The sequence below is a fragment of the Gopherus flavomarginatus genome, chromosome 1 (genome assembly GCF_025201925.1).
Source record: "Gopherus flavomarginatus isolate rGopFla2 chromosome 1, rGopFla2.mat.asm, whole genome shotgun sequence".
Taxonomy (NCBI): domain Eukaryota; kingdom Metazoa; phylum Chordata; order Testudines; family Testudinidae; genus Gopherus; species Gopherus flavomarginatus.
This window is the reverse complement of record NC_066617.1, coordinates 185,504,536-185,522,609: the sequence shown is the minus strand read 5'-3', so window position 1 is coordinate 185,522,609 and position 18,074 is coordinate 185,504,536.

Genomic DNA, 18,074 nt, shown 5'->3' with positions numbered 1-18,074 from the left:
TGAGGGACCTTGTCAAAGGCTTTCTGAAAATCTAAACACATTATATCCACTGGATCTCCTTTGTCTGCATGATTGTTGACCCCCTCAAACAATTCTAGTAGATTCGAGAGACATGATTTCCCTTTACTAAAACCATGTTGACTATTTCCCAACAAATTATGTTCACTATGTGTCCGACAATTTTATTCTTTACGATTGTTTCAACCAATTTGCCCGGTACTGAAGTGAGGCTTACTGGCCAGTAGTTGCCAGGGTCACCTCTGGAGCCCTTTTTAAAAATTGGCAACACATTAGCTATCCTCCAGTCATTTGGTACAGAAGCTGATTTAAATGATAGGTTACAGATGACAGTTAGTAGGCCTGCAATTTCACATTTGAGTTCCTTCAGATAAGACAGAGATAGAGCTGAAAGGCAATCCTTTAGTTTTTTAGAGATATTGGTGCTAGGTAACACCATTGTGATATTCATTGTTAAAGAGAGCAAAATGTGGAACTTCACTTTTAACCACCATCATTTCCTTTTGGGGTATTTATAAAATGGGGTCCTTCCAACTCAAAACTGTACATACAATTTATTCTTGATTTTGGTTACTTCTATATCCACTTATAATCTGCCATTTTTATTCTAGGGTTTGTGAGTGGAGATGAACCTTTTAATAACTTACTTACATTTTTAATCAGCAATTTAATATTTTTAACTAAAAAGAGTAAATGTAACCAAAAAAGACATCCATGTTTGTCAATCATAATGCATTTATAGCTGTAACTGAGAATTAATTTAATTGCTTTAATTAAAGCCAGAAATCAAACACAAGACAGAATATATGAGGGAAACAACTCCACTGTCGTTAAAACTGACAAAGTGTGAAGGTCATAACTTACATATTCATGTACTTGTTCATGTGACCTTCTGTTGTAAACAAAGAATATTAAATACTGTTAGTCATCTATTACTAATGAACATATATTACTCTGGAGTCTAGTAAATAGATAAAATAATCTTCTTTCATCAATTATTTATTAAATAAATATTTTCCATGCATACCAATTAAGGGGGGAGGTATCTTATTACAAGTTTAGACCATGCCAACATCTGAACTTCTAGGAGACTAGGTTGATGAGAGTGCCATAAAAGCTAAGAATGGGCCGAAGATCAGTATACTTGAATGACCGCTATTTGCAACAGACAAAGAATAATATTAATTTAAGGTAACAATAAATTAAGAAGTCAGAGTAAATAACCGGTGGACTGACTTACTATTTAGCTGAAGTTTAGTTTTCAGCAAGATTATGATTTCAGTCAGTCATTCTCTGAACATGCATCATGAGTGCAAAGTGATGAACAAAACAAAGGGTTTTCATGAACGAACTTCCTCCTACACTCTATTCAGTGAAGATGTTACCCAAGCTAATGTAACACACTACAAAATAAATGTTTATTTAATGAAAATACATATAAGTATGTGCATTGAAATGATGTATAATGTACTCACATACACATGTTATGGCCTTAATCCTGCGAGTAGTTCCAGGTGGTAGATCATTGTGCCCATGCAGAACCTCACTGAAGTCAGAGGCACTCCAGGTAGGCAAAGGGGCTCACACCTATCCAGAGCCAGTTGGAAGAATGGGGTTGGATATTTTACACTTACGTACCTATTTAGTGCCAAGATAGATACATGTTAGTATAGATATAGATATTACATGTGTATATACACACACGGCTAAGACTATATTTGCATGTGTAAATATACGAGTCTTGTACTCACATCAACCTTAGCCATTTTTAAAGAAGCAGTTAATATTTTGATGCAACACTTCAACTGACATTTTCTTTAGGATTGCTTGTTACATTGTATTAAAATGATTGTAATAGAAATCACAATTAGATTGTCATACTGAGGCTTGAAAAAGCATAAATAACTACCAATATTATAGGAATTTATCAGTCCAATAAAAGAAAAAAGAACAATAACCTCCTAAAAACAGATTGTCTTTAGGAAATGTGTAGCTAATGTATTTTGATGAACAGATTTTTTTTTTTTTATTTTGGTGGAGAAGGGGGTATGATAGGCTTAAAATTGAATTTTTATAACAAATATATGTATGTATTTGCAACGCCAAAAACATTAAACCTTAAAGATCTGTTAAAATTGACATCTTGCCTGGGCTTCTTTGCATTAAGCTGGCAGGAGCAAATAAGGATTTATGGTACAATTTACATAGAAAAGCAACTCAGTTATTCTGGATTGCAGGATACGGGTGCCCTCTGCTGTCAATTTGTAGATTGTTGTAGTCTGATATTTTTGCTTCTCAGTGTCAGCTGGCGGCAGTTACACTGTGAAATACTGACTTGCTATTTAGATGTAAATATACTTGGAAGTTAGTGTAAGAAGTAAAGGTAGTAGGTCTGATATTTCTATCCAGCCTACATAATCTTTTGCAAAAAGTAAACTTGGTGGCAATATAATTAAAAAAAATCTGCTTATTGCAAATATATGTAAGTTAATGCTACATGTACATGGAAGCACGCATTCTGGTACTTTTCCATACAACTAGAATGAGGCCTATAACATACAGTAAAGTACTAGGGCGACACAGGATTTGAAGTATCTGCTAACCATGGACTGTCAAAACATACTCAATCCAACATCTGTTGATGTCTATGGGCATCTTCCAATTGATTTGAATGCATTTTGGAGGATATCCAACATCATTCTTATCATACTCACCAATCCAATACATGAAGTTATTCCTAGGAATATCTCCTTCCATTCCTCAGGGCAGTATGGCAGGGAATGACATGATTAGTTAGCAGCACTGCTTGACCTGTAATACAACTTCTGGATTAATTTTTTCCAAGTGAAGAACTTCCCAAAGTATTATAATCCACCCTGTGTTAAACCCAGGTGGGTAGATAAAGGTATGTGTTTTTTTGGGAGCAAGTAAATATGCCCAACACCTGGCAGTTAACACAATCTCTCCACGTATGATAGCAACATCACTAAGTTCACTTCATTCCAAAAGTTTATTATACACAGAGAGAGAGAGAGAATATATTATATAGAACGGGCATTTAAGGGTGACACACAGAGCCAAAGAGGTCAAATGGCAGGGTAGTCCCAAATTTGAGATGGGACAGTGGGGTTTCCTGCTATCAGACTGACTGGGAGATTGGTGGGCCAAAGAGGATGAATGGAAAGCCAGAAAATTTTCAAATGAGAGGGAGAGAATGAAGGGAGGGAGAAAGTGAAGGGGGGGGCCTCCCCAAATCCTAAAACCAGCCTGGATAGTATAAGAGGGAATTTAAGTGTGGTGATATAGCTCAGATTTCAGTCCATGATGGAATTCCTCCTTCTGAAATCGTTATTTAAAGAAATATCATTCATTACAAAAACAATGAGGAGTCTGGTGGCACCTGAAAGACTCTTAAGGGTTTTTAAGGTGCCATCGGACTCCTCGTTGTTTTTGTGCATACAGACTAACAGGGCTACCCCTCTGATACTTGGTATCATTCATTATAATTGTACTGAGCCACTGCAGTGATGGGATATCCTTGATAGTGGAGCAAACCCTCATGGAGCTATACTGATTCATACCTGCTGAGGGTCTGCCCAGTATCTCATTGTGGTGCTCAGACACCATAATGATGAGTGTGGCCTGGTCTACACTACGCTGTTAAACTGATTTTAACAGCGTTAAATCGATTTAATGCTGCACCCGTCCACACTACACTGCTCTTTATATCGATTTAAAGGGCTCTTTAAATCGATTTCTGTACTCCTACAAAACGAGAGGAGTAACGCTAAAATCGATATTATTATATCAGATTAGGGTTAGTGTGGACACAAATCGACATTATTGGCCTCATTATTTTACAGTAGCTACCCACAGTGCACCGCTCCAGAAATCGGCGCTAGCCTCGGACCATGGACGCACATCACCGAATTAATGTGCCTAGTGTGGACGCGCACAATCGACTTTATAATATCTGTTTTATAAAATCGGTTTAAGCTAATTCGAATTTATCCTGTAGTGTAGACATAGCCCAGTGACATGAGAACCAGAATAGCATATATATATAGCACATGTGGTTTTTAGGCTCACACTTCCTATCCACAGTAAAAAATGAAGTAATGTTGTAATAAATATGGGACTTTCCTATAATAATAATAATACCATATTGCATTTGGTAAATTCTCCTGTGTGGTCCAAACAGGCAAAGACAAATGATTATGTAATTTTCTTACTATTAAACTATCTTATTCTAATAATCCAATATTAGTACACTGTACCTCTTAATATGTTATATGTCTAGAAGAAGCAGGATAAAAGACTAATGATTTATTTTTTACTGAGCTCGAATACTTTACTTTGGGTTTTCATTTGCAAGCAATGACGCTTGATACATTAATTATTTCCATTGTTCAGACACTGTATTCTCAGAGACATTTTACCTGAAACAAGAACTACTTTAAAAAAAAATAACAAGCAAACAAAAAAATCCTATTAGAATCTTTAAGTCTATTATCTTGTTTTGTTCATATTATAATATAATTGCTATTAAAATGCAGAGGACTTATTTTACTTTGATACATATTGGTCATTAGCCACATTATAACAAAGAAAAATGCCCTGATTTTTAAACAAAGGCAAAAAATAAAATCCAGTATCAATTTCCGTATGAAGAAATAATGGATCCTGAATTCAAAATGCATAATGTAAGCGGTAATCAAAATAAAATAAACCTTGTATATCAACAGAACTAATTTAAATTTTCTAATATAACAAGGCAGCTGGGACTCTATTGCCTGGAATTACACTATGGAATCTTTAACAAGCTGGCAAACAGGTCCCCTGTGGGCTCTAAGAAGGTGAGAATTGTTGTTTCTGTGCAACACTTTTCCATCCTTGGCTCCTAAAAAAATCATTATTGTAATCACACCAAATATTGCCAGGGTTATCTAAATTTTCACATTAATTCAAAGTGGAAATTACATAAGTATGAAGGACCTGCAAACCTAGGAGCACCCTGTTAGCCTGCAGTTAGAGCAAGGAATCTTTTGCTATCCCTCTCTACGACTTGCCTGTTGTCAGTGATCAGGTAGTTGAACTAACCATCTAAAATGTCCCCGGAAGAGAGGTAAGTACAAGCTGCCATTTAATTCAAGAGTCCCTTCTTCTGTGCCATTAGCCTTAATTTTCACATTTCCACTTTCTTTTTGACATCAACATAGGTAATAGCTTTGTACATCTGTCATGTTTGCTGGAAATATTAAAACAAACTCCAAAACTTTCTGTACCCTTCTCTCCATACGTGTTTCAGGCACAGCAATGATAGGGAGTCTCAGAGCTTCAGTGGTTGGCAACCTGCAGCCCGCTTCCCACAGCTCCGATTAGCCAGGAATGGCGAACTGCTGGCACTGGGAGTTGCTGAGGCCGTGTCTGTGGACAGTCAGTGTAAACACTGTCTCGTGGCCACCAGCAGATTACCCTGATGGGCTGCCTGCGGCCCGCAGGCTGCAGGTTGTCCACCACTGGCTTTAGATGCTAAAGAATCGTCCCCTATGGGGTGGAGAAAAAGGTCCATTGATGCCCTTTATAGAAGGAGATTATGGTACTCCATTTCCCTGTCAGCAGTCAGGATGCACGTACGGAGAGAATAGAATTAATCTGGTCAGAAAGACAGAGATGATAGAGAATGGAGCGCTTTCACAGTCCAGCAGCGCACAGCGGATAGAATTCTGTCAGAACCTAGAAGGGTGGGAAAAAAGGATGCTTCTTCCCACCAACCAACAGGAAGCAAAGTTTTACCAGACATATACTACACAGTCCAATATGACAGACAGGAGCCACCTTCCTCTCCCAAAGAATATTAATTCAGAAACTTTGAAGTGTTTTGTTTCAACTTCAATGTTTCTGAATTTTTTTTTAAAGAACTCTCTGTTCCATTGCATATTTTGATATTTCAGCTTTTTGGCTCAATTCAGAATTAAAGCAAATTTCAAAATATCAGAATTTCTCCTGGGAAAAAAGTTCAGGCTTTTGGCCAGACCTAATATTTAGTTCTTGTGAACTTTCCTCATTCAGACCCCAATTCAGCTGAGCAGTGAAGCACATGCTTATTTGTTACCATTTTAATTTTGGCCATTGGAATTAAATACATGCTTAAAATGAAACAAGTGCTTAAATACTTTGTTGAATAGGTGACACGGAGTCAATTTCTCAATCCATCCTCAAATTTTTATTGCTCTTCCCTGAATGTCTTCCATTTAGTATATGTTTTGCTTTGGTAGTGAGGTACCAAGAGCTACTTGCAGTAACTTAGGTATACAAGTATTTACATCAAAGTTTGTGCTCGTTTACCCAATCAAGGAACAAGAACATGTGACTTATCTGACCAAATCACAATTCTGACCAATCTTATCTGACCAATCACAAGCAGGATTGCTTACATTTTGAATATTCACAATTTATCCATGCAAAAATAATAAATAAATGAAAGTTACTTCAGAAAAAAAATAAACAATGATAAAATTAAAGGAAATCACAATCTGATTGTAGACTTTCCACATGAAAACAAAGGAACATTACTGTCATCAACTAACTTAAACCCTGTGACATTTACTCTTCCATAGCAGTTGGCACTGGTGCCTAATTGCATGCCTTTCAAGATTTCATGGAGAGCAAATTTTCTTGGTCAGTTCCAACATACCTCTCCAGACACATCCAACATATCTAGGGTGACCAGATGTCCAGATTTTATAGGGATAGTCCTGATATTTGGGACTTTATCTTATATAGTTGCCTATTACCCTGCACCCCCTGTCCTGATTTTTCACACTTGCGGTCTGGTCATTCTAAACACATCTGCGCCTCAGCTGCACCTCTTCTAAAAAAAGAGATGTGAGTGCTTACACTATTTATAGCTGTTATCACTCAGGTAGGTGCTTCATTTAGTGGCACAGAACCTTGTAAAGCATCAGGGCCACACAGAGGATTCAGGGGAACTGGGGCAAAGCAGGGAAGCCGTGGCGGTCCGGGTCTTCGGAGGCATTTTGGTGGTAGGGGGCCCTTCAGTTGTTTCACATCTTAGGCAACACTGACGGCCCCTCCACCGCCAAAATGCTGGCCAAAGACCCAGACTGCCACCAGGCCAGGGCTCGCAGGGCCCCTGTGGGGCCTGGGGCAAATTGCCCCACTTGCCCCACACCCCCAGGTGGCCCTGGAAAGCATAGCCCTTAAATTTATAAGTCTTTTCCTATTAGAGTCTCTAGCAACTTTAACTTTAGTCAATCAGACTTTTAGTTTTAAAATTTCAGCATCTCAAAAACCTCCATCCTGGAATGAGTTTCCTGATGGTTTCCATGTACAAAGCTCACTGCAGATTCATGGTCAAATGCTAAAACTTCATTTTAGACATGTTACACTGAGCCTAACTCTTGCCACACTTACCTATGTCAAGAAGTACTTTCTTCTGTGAGAAGTCTTGTGAAAACCAACGGGTCTTCTCACAAAATAAGATACAGGTTGCACCTCTCTAATCTGGCACTCCCTGATCTGGCAACATCCGTGGTCTGGCATAGGTGCCAACTCCGTAGGTGTTCCGGGGCTGGAGCACCCATGGGGAAAAATTAGTGCATGCAGCTCATCCACTGGCACCAAGCTTCCCCCTCTGCCCCCTGCACCTCTTGCGCACCAGCAGCCCCGCACTTACCAACTCCTCCTCCTCCTTCTCAGTGCTTCTGGAGCACTGCAAACAGATGATTTGTGGCATTCAAGCTCTGGGAGGGGGCTGACACCTGGGACCCTGAGTGGCAACGGGGCCCCAGAGCAGGGGACCACACTAGGTGCAAAGCCTTCGGATGCTGCAGTGCCCCCCACTCCCCTACTTCCCATGCCTGTGGAGACTTGCTGGCCCTCTCGTGGTTAGGCAAATTCTCTGGTTTGGCACCAGTCAGGTCCCAAGGGTGCTGGACTAGAAAAGTTCAACCTGTACATCTAGACCTGGGTAGCAGAACTAGGCTAATAGTAGTTAGAGGCCCTATTCTATTGTTTTCCTTTGGCACTATGCCCACTGCCTACAATGGGAGTTTTGACCAAAAAATACACGCAAGATCAGATTCCAGCTGTTGCAGCTTTTATGGTGTGCTTGAGACTCCTCCTGTTGTAGGAAGGCAAAAATGGGAGCAAGCACAGGATGATAATTTTGGCCTTTATTCTAGACTTTTTTGGCTTTGGACAGTTTAAGTTGAAAAATTAAAATTGTTTTTATTTAAAATACATATAAAATAGAAAATAAATGTAGAATTTAATGTGGACCAGATTCTCAGCTGGTGTAAACTGAAGTCACTGGAGCTATGCCAGTTTACATCAGCTAGGGATCTCATTCGTAGTTTTAAAAAGTGATTAGGAAGAAATGAAAATCTTCTGTTTTCTCTCAACCTGAGTTTGAACACTGACAGGTTTTAAAGCTTGCCAGTGGCTCCTCAGGGATCTATACTTCATTTCCTGAGTATCAAATAAATGTCAGCTACAAATATAGTAAATCACAGTGAATTCCATATAAACAAATAGAACTGGCATGGACATACCAGGTCAGATTCTCCTCAGACTGACAAGAATAGGAGCAACTCCCACTGAGTTCAGCGGTGTTACTCTGTTGTTACTCAAGTGTAATCAAGAGATTTGTCCCTGTGTAATGGCACTCCAAGCTCACAATCCAGCCATGTCATGCTGTGCATTATTGCTTATTCTTTTGGTTATTGAAAGGGTAATATAAGCAATGAATCTAATTTGTACAGCAATGGGAAACATGATAGCTAAAGCAAGCACAGAACTGAATAGCTTATATCCTAATGCAAACACTAGAGAGGAATAAAGAAAAAAAATGTTGTGAGCAAATTTCAACAACTGAATGAGTAGGCTTGGGGAATTTAAATAGCAAAACTAATTATCAGAACACCCCTGGGTCATTGCATATGAGATACAAAGTAGAAAGTATATGAAAGCATTCCAGATTTTCTCTAAAGGCCTAACAGTATTTACAAATTCAGGTTTATGAACCTGACACTAAATCCATGGCTACAAACCAGTTTGGAGGAATTTGATTTGTCTGTTGGTAACACCTTGCAGCTGGGATGACAGCAGGGATAAGGGACATACACTCCATCATTTCATAAACACTATTTGTCTTTTCTGCAGCAAAACTAGCCATTCTTATATGTAATGAAATCTATGGGACCAGATCCACTGAGATTTCCAGGAGCTCTACTCCTGGCAGTACACCAATTTATATATGCTTCAAATTGAATTTCAGAACAATAGGCTCCAAGGTAGCCCAACAGACTTCTTTTATTATCAGAAACCATTATTTAACAATGGGGAATTGACATTTCAGCATCTATTTTACGGTAAGATAGTCAAGTTAACCCTTTTTTGCAGCTAAAAATACAATTAAGTAATTACATACTGCAGGGAAGTCTGCCTGAGATGGTTGATTTTGAAAGAAGTATAACTCAACTGTAATTTTATGAAATAATAATAATAAAGAGACTCTCCGGCTAATATTCATTTTGCTCCTCCACACACCAATTCTGATACAAATGAAATTACAGTTTACCTACTTAATGAGTGGGAAATCAAACAGACCTTCTAGCAAAATTATTTGTAAGGTTATGTAGTGACTACTGCTGATATTAGACAAAAGGAAATTGCCTACATGCATCATAGCTTACCAGAGTTCATCAAATAATCACTTTCAAGGAAGCGGTTGAACATTTAATGTTAATGAATTGCTAGAGATTACAGTGGTAAACTCTTCAGGCTTCATTGCTCACCAACCTCCTCATGTCAGTAAAGACATTTTTAGCCGTCATGGGGTGAAATGGTACTGCCAGTAAATCTTCCCCACCAATTACAGTTCTTTGCAGCTATTAATAAAGCTTTGAGTTAGGCTACATCTTTCCCTCCTTCTAACACATTATTTAATGTAATTCATTAACCAATATAAATTAATATTACAATAAGGGAGGGAGAAGAATATTAGGAGGCTAGTCCTGGGTCTGAGGTTTATGAATGAGAGCCTGGAAAGGCATGTTCTATTCCTGTCTCTGACATGCATTCTTTATATGACCACAAGCAATCACCATTTGCTCTCAGATTTTCACATTTGTGAAATGGTGATAGAATACTTATCCTCCCGCACAGGACTGTGGTGAGCCTTAGTTCATTAGTGTCTGCAAATGTTTGTTTATTTAGATTTAAAATGAGAAAAGATACCTACCCAAAGCACTCAGCACCCTAATGTTAATTAAATGTACAACATAATAAAATCCAGCGGGACTCAAATAATTCCAACATGAACTCAGCCAGCCAGATACCTACAGAAACTTATTTCCATTCCTTTATTGTCATGAGAGTGTACCCTCACCATTTCAAACGGAGGTCTTTTGCAGTGTGCTTGGAAAGTCACCAAATTCAGGATATTTTGGACCAAGGTGGGAGCAAGTTCCAGAGGCCTGGAGCTCCCGAAGAGAATGCCTTAGCAGCCTCCCCCTCTCTTTAATAGGAAATATGTCACCAAGCTATCATCTGGTGATCCAGGGTGACCTGACCACCTTAGAAGAAAATAAAGAGGGGGAGGGTGCAGATGGGTATTGAAGAAAAAAACAGAGCCCTGGAATACATAGTAATATATAAAAGGGTGAATCAGTATTTAGTTTATCATCATCTACACCCAATGTCTATAGTCCCACTTCCCATAATTTTCTTACCTCTATGGCAAGTCCACATTTTTCAGGGGAAGCAGACCCTAGCTTGTGCCCAAGTTTCACTAAACTCAGTATATTTTCCCAGCAGCTGTTTGTCTCTTTTTCTCACTTCTTTCTGGAGCTAGATCACTCTCTCCCTCTCCCCCGGCATTTCTCCAGCTTCCTCATTTTCTAGAGAACTGTCTCATCCTTTGCTCTGACCTTGGAATGATCTGGGTCTGCTTGCATAGAACCAGGCTCCTCAAAGTCTCAGCAGCCTTTGAAGGTATGTCTATACTGGAACATAAGCTCATGCTTGAACCCGGGCTCAAGTCTAACCCCACTTGCATCTACACTACAATTATGCTGATCCAGGGTCCCGGGACCTTTCAGGGCTGCAGGGTCTGAGCTGGAATCAAGCTGGGACCCAGGCTTCAATCCATATTGCTTTGTGGTGTAGATGCAGTCCTGCTTGACTCAGGTCCTGGGAGTCAGCCAGAGATGTCCCATAATTCCATGGGACTACTTCCTTGGCTCTCTCTCTTCCAACAATCTGCAATTTACTGTATTGAAAATGGCAGCCATTCCCCCTTTGCAAATGGCAACAGCTCAGGTCAACATTAATCCATTCTGCCATTCTCTTCTGATCACCAGTCTGCCAGCACTCTATCAGACAGCCTTCTGTCTTTGCAATGCAGACCAACCTATCAAGCCTTTTACAAAGCTAGCTGCTTCCTGGTAACATGCAGGGTGAGCAATAAACTTTTCTCACTATGCATCATAGTCCTAGGGCTAGAGTGGCCACAGTGGGAGGTGGCACTAGGGACTCTGAGATGTAGTCACTTTGGTTGGGATCTGTGCAATGCAGTGTGGATATCTGAGACTTAGGTTCAAGCACAGATTAGAAAAGTCTTACCATGGGGTTAAAATACAATGCAGATACTCATGCTCAGGGTTTCCTAACACTGGTCAACTGACTCAGGTCCCACTAACCCTGGGCTTACATTGAAGTGAGAGATTGATTACTTGGAACCAGCTGCTTTGGTTTTATTTCTTTCTTCCCCCATGTGACAGTTCACTCTTTCATAAGAGAGACCTAGATCAAGCACCTGTGCTAACAGCACCTGTGGTAGCATGGCTCCAGGAGAGAGGCAACACCTCAGGTCATCCACTTCCAGGACCCTGCAGGTTTTATAGGTTATAACCAACACCTTAAACTTCACCCAGAGACAGGCAGCCAGTGCATCTCCTGAAGCACTAGTGTCACAAGCTTCCAACATTCTGCAAGAGTTTGGTTTCCAAATGGATTCAAGGCACAGCCCCGCAGGAAGAGTGCACTGCAATAGTCTAACATTGACCTGACAACAGTGACAGGGTCTACATCCTGAAGTTAAGATTGCAACTTCCTAGCCACACTGAGATCTAAAGAAACCACTTAGTTATAAACAATTAATGGGGGACGTTCTCTCTCAAATCAAAAAGATTGATATTAATTATGCTATCTCCCCTGGTTGTTTCCCCGAACTCACCATCATCATTTCCAGTCTTGTCCAGATTGAGCATCAGGCACCTCACTCTCATCCATGCCCCAATCTCAAGCTAGACAAAGGCTGAGGCACTAAACAGCATCATCAGAGACAGACAAGCTAGACACATACAGATGGATATCATCATAGTGAAAACATTGCACCCCATTTCTCCTTACTAACCCTCCTAACTGCTCAGAATGGACATGGAATAGGAGGTTGACAGTACAATATCCTGACAGTACAGGATCCTGGGACATCTTGTACTTGAGAGCTCTCTTGCAAGAGAAGCAATTGCCCAAAACTACTTGTTGAAATATATCCAAGAGGAAAGAATCTGCCGGTCAAGAACTTCTCAGGATCAGTGGTATTAGCAACAGGTAATAGATCTAATAGCAGCATAAACACAAGACCCACATTCATCACTGAACAACTTAGAGATCACTCACCAACATGACCATTGCAGTCTCAGCTATATTAAATAAACAGATCCTTGGATGGAGGGTGCTATGTAAGTCTGCTATAATATGCCATGTAGTAGACCATGTAAACTGGCACAGGTACCATTACTCTGTAATATCACTATAGGCACTTAAAAGGAGTTTGTCATACCATTCATATCTTACTTCTAATATTTAAGAATGATTTATAAGTTCTCTCCTGTGTATATTACCAATTGGGCCTAATGCTCAGGTGCTGTAAATCAGTATTACATCAAGTGAAGATCTGGCCTTTAAAAAAAATTAATACAAAATCTATTTTGATATGTCAGTCCTGGCAGGATCAAGCTGCTGCTGTTGAAGGAAATAGACATCTATCCTTTCAAAGACCGAAAGAAGGTGAAAGTGACAACCTGTAGACAGATCAAGGGAATAGAGTAAGTTGTTGTCTTTTTTTCAGAGTATTGTTGTAGAAGGACCCAAAAATACCACTATGAACACAAAAGAACTGATCAACCTGAGCAGTCAAAGCTCTTTCACAATCTTTTTAATTTGGCTTGTAACTTTAAGACCATTGTGAGTCTGGCAGACCAGGTACTAACTCATGCCAAAACCCAGGACCTCACTGAACAATCACGAATGCATAGCTGGAAACCAATCTGGCTTATCTGTGGGTCAGTACGGTTAAAATAGACATTGGAGTTATAGGAGTGTGTTTAGATTTTATGGAATGCTTGTAGGATTCTACATGTATTAATCCTAATTATAATATCAGTATCCCATGGTATAAAGTTATATTGAGTATTTGGATTTTAACCTCAGTAATTGTGCAACTCACCAAACAGGAAAAGCAGTACTAACTAAAGTAAAGGTGGTCTGCTGAAGGCATGAGAGACATGTAGTGTCAAAGGACAAAGACCTTGTTGATTGCATTCCTCACTCCAACCAAGAAAGAGAAGACTGTGCATGAATTCATCCTATTTGGGGTGAAGGGGATAAAAATAATCCCTGACAAGGAGAAACTGTGATCTTTATGCTGCCTGAGCTCTGATGGGCAAAGATTCCTAAACATAAGCATTCTCGGCATGGGTCAGCCCTAAAAGACATCTACAGCTGCTTATTGTAGAAGCTTATATTACCTTTTTAAATCTAAGCCTGTAACTCAGTGGAGGGCAACGAGACAGTGTTTACATTGACTGTCCGCAGGCACAGCCACTTGCAGCTCCCAGTGGCTGCAGTTTGCTCTTGGAGATCTAATGTCACCCTACCCGCAGAGGCTGCAGAAATGCGCTAGCAGCCAGCCACTTCCGTGAACAGTGTGGGACTAAGGCACGCAGGCAGCCTGCATGAGTGCCGCAGAACTTTTAGCAGCCTGGAGTTGGAGATCACTGCCTGTGATTTATTCTTGTGGTGCCCTACTTGAGCCAGGGCCCTGAGCTGCAGCCCCCAAAGCCCCTGCCTTAATCTGGCCCTGAATAAAATGCACATTTGAATAAGCAAACACTCATTTAAGTGTATAGGTTTGTGTGTTTTGTTTTGTTTGTAGTAGATACATCTTAAAGTTGTTTAAATGTCAGAATTTTGAGAGCATCCATTGCTCTGTGTGTACACACAGATTTGTGCCATTAAGAGCTCTTTAGATGACAATCTCCACAACTAATTACCCATATCATTGTGTATTATACATATTTAAAAGATATCAAAACTCCACTGTCGTTGAAGGAGAAAAAGTTGTGACATTTCACAGTATATAAGCTGTTTAAATAGAGCTTTAAAATATCTTTCTGATCATGTCAGAACTGAAAAATCTAGCTTGTTTCAAGTGCTAAAGATCACCAGGAATATTATTTTGTAATAGCAGGCTTTCAGAGTTAATCCTCTTTAAAATATATAGCAATTACTCAACTTCACTCACATCTGGTTTGTAGAGTCTGCCTTTGTCTGCTTTTGATTTCAGTCAGACATTAAAATTGCCAATGTGAAAACAAAGATTTTTAAAAGTTGCATTACCCAATGAAGGGATTTCTTTCTCAAGACTAAAGAAACAAAATGGCCACTGTAAACTTGAAAACCACAGAAATCCTATGTGGAAGAAGCACCAAAGAAGAAGCACCAAAGCGTTTCCTTCTAACCTCCCCCTTGCAGAAATATAATTATTAAGATGACGCAATGACATTCACAGCAATATATAACATACTAATGCAGGAGAATAACATGCAATAGCTTTCATAGTGTCTGTCTTTATTTTTCAAACATAGAAAAAGTGTACCATGATGTTATATACTTATTAGGGGATTCAATATTATAGACTTATGGGGGGGTGAGAGAGAGAGTAGCATGCCTGTGTGTAGGGAGGGGGATGAAGTCACTGAAATCACAAAGGCAAGGACATTAGTGTGGTTAGAAACTATCCAGAGAAGGCTCCAGCCATGAGCTTCATGAGGTCTTAACTTATATCACCACTTAAATCATGGATCCCAAGCTCCCTGACTATAATCTGCATAGCTCTACTAATGGACCATGACATTACCAATCTTAGAACTAGGCATCTGAGAGTGGGGGGAAGGCATGAATGTTATTGAAAATAAAATCTACAAGTATTTTTTCCACTGTTAACTGTGACTTTTGTTATTGGCTTTCCTGAGAAAAATCATGTAGGCGAAGTTTTATTTGCAAGATTACTCATTATGTAAAGGGCTGATGTGCTCACAGCTGTATGTGACAAAAATAAAAGTCATCCAAATCCTAAGGAATTTTATGACTAAGAAAGAGGTATAGAGAAAACTAGGATAGCTAGAGGAGAAAATAATTTACAGGGGTTGTTTGTTGTTGCTGCTTTTGTTTTTACAATATTATGTTTAACTAATTTCTCATGGGCACGATGAGAAAAAATAATACAAAACAGGGATTAGAATGGGGAAAGTGTGTGTTTTGGTGAAGTACACATGGAATACAATCCCAAATCTAAGAGGCAGCATATAAAAAGGAACAAAAGAAGGAGATGAATAAGGGAAATTTGTTGATGCTGGCATCTCTGGCAAAATAAAAAGATAAAGTTAACGCCCTCTTTGGTGTGAAGAGAGAGGATGGACTGTAAATTTTGCTAGACAGCCCCAAAATATGGCTTGTTATTAATCAAAGAAACACAGGGCTCTATGTACACACCAAATATAATATTTCTCTTTATGGAAAATGTCCTACAATTTCCTAGGCCTCCTGATAGCCTCAACTCGGTATGTTTTTTTTTTTTCATGCACCTCTCCTGTTTATAAAGTTCAGTTCATCCAGTCCAGGAAGAAAAAACATATCAGCTAATCTAGGTGACCAGTCACCCAGTTTGAATATTGACTAGATGAATGACAGCTGTATTAAAGGTGCAACAAGAAGTGCTGTTAAGAGTGAATTTTACTTCTTGACCCCAGTCACATGGCCTGGTTAACTAAGATTAATTTCCTTGAAATATGATATGGGGTCTGTGTCCACAGAGTCTAGTAGTTATTGTTACAGCAGCCAAATTGCCATTAATCATTAAGCTAAAGTTTATTCAAAACACTTATTGAACAATTACAAATAATGAATGTATTCATAAAATCAAAATCTATTTGCGGTTAATTTACGAACTGACGAAGGGGCTAGACTGGCCACACAAAACAACCATTACAAGTTGTTCACCCAATTTTAATTATGCATTAATTTCACTGTATTGGAGTCTTGCATAACTCAAGAGAAAAATCAAAGTGAAAAATGGCAACTTCCTCAGTTTTCACTTGAAAATATCTCCCTTGAATATAACTCTGTATGATAAAGGCTTTATTTAACAAAAAAGAGTTTACTCAATAGTTTTCTTTCTCCCAAGCTTTCACAGTGCTACATACATCTGTTAGTAGGAGGTGACACATATGGTCTACTGGGGAACAGCAAGAGCAGCTATCAAAAAAGACAAACAAACCAAACCAAACAAAAACAGATCAAAATTAAGGGGAAGGACATATGTAAGAAAATATGTTACCCTTCGCCATAATATAATCACTCTGTAACTATTTAGATGCCAGTTAATATAACTTCAGTTTGTAGTGCATGCATAATTCTGTTCTTCGGGCATGTATCGTAAAGGTAGATTTATTTCAATCCAATTAAAAAAATCACTTTTAATCTGAAAACAGAGTATTAGGCTTGGGACCACCACCACTAGACCAATTTGTCTTTGTATTATAAATGTTCAAGCATTCCTCCCAAACTGGCTTTTTATTGGGATTTAGATTCACATTTCTTAGTTAAGTGAAGTCATTCCCTAAATAGGAATAAGAAAGTTTTTAGCAGATATCCCACAATAAATGAATGTTGGATGTTGCTTTTCAGAAGTGTATCATCATTAGTAAACATCTGTTCAACAACTTAATTTGGGACCATTTATTTCTTCGTAATTTTAGAGTATGAGATAGGGAAAATATTTAAGAAAAATTATTACTGACGCATTTCAAAACTCAGCAGTTTTGAATAAAAGAATTTTGTGACAACCTTTCCTCCATTTTGATAAATATGCATACATAGTCCTTGAGTTTCCAGTCACATCATCCTCTTAGGTTACCTTGGAAAACAAATGACATGTGAGTGATGAAGGGGATAGGGACTAGCTAGGTTAGCGCAGTGGTAATGTCCATCCTTTTAAACATTTTACTGTTTACAGTAGCTTTTGAAGCCCTATGTCATGACTAAGGTGTGATGTTCCCCTGGCATTATCTGAACCGGTGATCTGCTAGGTCACTCCAATACTTGACTCTGGGAGCCAGCCATACCCTGCTCGGCTGTGAGAACCCTCACTCCTGAGCTGTTCTCACACAACCTCTAGCATGTAAACTGCTTAGATTGTGCAACTGAATGACAGTAGCCAATATCTCTGGTCCCAGACACAACCCTAGGAACCTCCATCTTGCAGTGTACAGTTATGCACACTGGATGCTGAAAGCTTATATGAGTTCATCAATTTAACAAAGAAATTTATATGTACCCGGCTTGTTATCTCAAGGGGAATCTCTGACACACTTCAAACGAAACACACTGCTTCAGATAGAACAAACAAATGCATTAAGTACAAAAGATAGATTTAAGTGATTATAAGTCAAAGCACAAGTAGTCAGATTTGGTCAAATGAAACAAAAGCAAAATGCAAATTAAGCTGATCTTAATACTTTCAGTGCCCTTACAAACTTAGATGCGTCTCACCACAGGCTGACCGGTTTCCCTTCAGCCAGGCTCCCCCTTTCGATCAGCACTTCAGTCACTTGGTGGTGATGTCTGTAGGTGGAGGTGGGAAAAAGAGAGAGCGCGGCAAACATCTCTCCCTTTTATCACATCCT